This window comes from Pteropus vampyrus, unplaced genomic scaffold, assembly GCF_000151845.1.
Source record: "Pteropus vampyrus isolate Shadow unplaced genomic scaffold, Pvam_2.0 Scaffold304, whole genome shotgun sequence".
In the NCBI taxonomy this organism is placed as follows: domain Eukaryota; kingdom Metazoa; phylum Chordata; class Mammalia; order Chiroptera; family Pteropodidae; genus Pteropus; species Pteropus vampyrus.
The window spans coordinates 667,171-669,301 of NW_011889085.1; the positions used below are offsets into that span (position 1 = coordinate 667,171).

Below are 2,131 nucleotides of genomic sequence, written 5' to 3' on the forward strand. Positions count from 1 at the left end.
CATTAGTAAGCGTTCTCTGTGCCTAAAAGAGTTTGCATGAAAATATTGAGCTTTATAAATACATTTATATAGCATTTAAGTATTGACCAAAAGTATATAAAATTAGCATCTGGATAAATGAAACATTCTGAAATTACGTCTAGAGGAGATTAAAAACTTTTGTTTCCCACTGACTCATTACAGTGGGAAACAAGTTGGAATGTCATGGGTGAGCCTTTTGTTCTGCAGAAGTTAAAAGTTTTAAGAATCAGTTTTTTTTAAAGAGCACATGATTGATATCTCAATGTAGTTTTCTGGGTGCTGAGCCATAAATAATGTGTTTAGCATATTTTCTGTTTTATTTCAATAACAGCCCAATTTTGCTATTGTCACCCATCCCGTTTCTCAAAAAGATTCGTGAGGTTCGCGTTCTCCATCAGAACAAACTCCAAATGGGTATGGGGGCAGAACCGCAGCGTTTTTACCGCCTGAAGGGGATGCCTCCTTTTCTTGTTTCTGACCGTTCATCTGCTGTTTGCTCTTCCTGTCACTGAGATGATATTAATGTTGGCAGGGTGGGGCAGGCCAGCACTGGGCTGGCGGTGGTTTGATGGACAGGGGCTGTGGTCAAAGAGTCTGAGAACCCCTGCGTCATGAAGGTGTCAGGCAGTAGCACGTGTTCCTTCGTGTGTCCTGCTGAAGTAATTGCTCTAGTTCAGAAGATACAGATGCAGGTAAATGTTTATAAAAACAGGAGTCTGCAGCCATGCCACCCTGAGCACGCCCGATATCTGATCTCGGAAGTTAAGCAGGGTCAGGCCTGGTTAGAACTTGGATAGGAGACCACCTAGGAAGACCAGGTGCTGTAGGCATAAAAAAAAATAAAATAAAATAAGAGATTGTAAGCTGACAAGGTCCTCTCGATCTGTGAGGTCCTCCAAAGGTTGCCTCGCCTAAAACAAAACAAAACAAAAAACAGGAGTCAGAATGCCGTGGCAACAGCGAGAGGGTGTGTGTGAGAGTTAACAGCCACCCCTGCTATGTGGCTTTACCGATCGTCACAGCTGGACATACGAGCCCGAATGTTTGAGTGTTTGATTTTTGTTTTCTTAATTTCCCTGTGGCCTCTCAAAAGTGCTCCAGTTTTGATGTCTAGAGAGGGACTGTTAGTGACATCTGCGGGAAGGTACAAAGAATTCCCTCCCTAGAGGGAATCTAGGGTTCTAGCCCTGGTGTTCCCGGGAGTTTGGGCCGTGGCTGGTAATAGGCGATCTCAGTGCTGCTCCCAGCTCATCTCCAGCATCTCCTCCTGACTCTTCACGATGCGGCCAGATCTCTGTTGTCTAGGCAAAGGAGGCGGGGAGCATGCGTGGTCCAGCAGGGACTGACTAACGACTGCTCAGCTGGCTTGGGGAGCTGCTTTTCTACTGACCGAGACTGAAGCTTTTGCAATTCACAGCGCTTCTTAGAGCCCTGGTTTGGGCCACGCACCCAGCACATTGAACATCAGGCATCGAAGGCCTGCGATCTCTGGGTGACGGGACACCAATGCAGTCAGCCCTGCATGTGTCCCAGCTTGCCGCCTGGAGAGGACATCCAGCCACTGTGCAGGCGGGAGTGACCAGGGAGGCCATAGCCGTTGCCCTGAGTTGGGGAGGTGCAGCTCGGAGTCTGGGGAAGCCGAGGTGGCTGGCGTCCACAGAGAAGAGCCCTGGAGAAGAGAGAGCCTCACAGAGAACACCCTTTGCCCTCGGCTGAGTCCGGGCAAGACCCTCCTCAGTGCTCTACCCACTAAGCTGGGCACGATGAGGTCCCCTCCTAGGCACTGTGCCCTCTGTCCTCTCGTGTGTTCCTCCCCTCAGCTGCAGTGAACGTGGGGGTGCTGCTATCTCTTTGAATCGGTGCTTTTGTTTTCTTTGGATAAATACTCAGAAGTGGGATTGCTGGATCGTATGGCAAGTAGACTCATCGTGGGGGGCATTTTGTAATGTACACAAATATGGAATCACTATGATGTACACCCAAGACTAATAGGATACTGTATGTCAATATTATGTTGGTAAAAAAATGCATTTCACAAAATCCAACATTCTTCCCTGCTAGAAAGTCTCACTGCACTAGAAAGATGTCATGTATGTAGACGCTCCGGTTT

General features: G+C 47.9%; 1 pseudogene; it reads left to right on the forward strand.

Moving 5' to 3' along the window:
- Window positions 1–735: 735 nt before the first annotated feature.
- Window positions 736–851, forward strand: LOC111730268 (annotated as a pseudogene).
- Window positions 852–2,131: the final 1,280 nt, after the last annotated feature.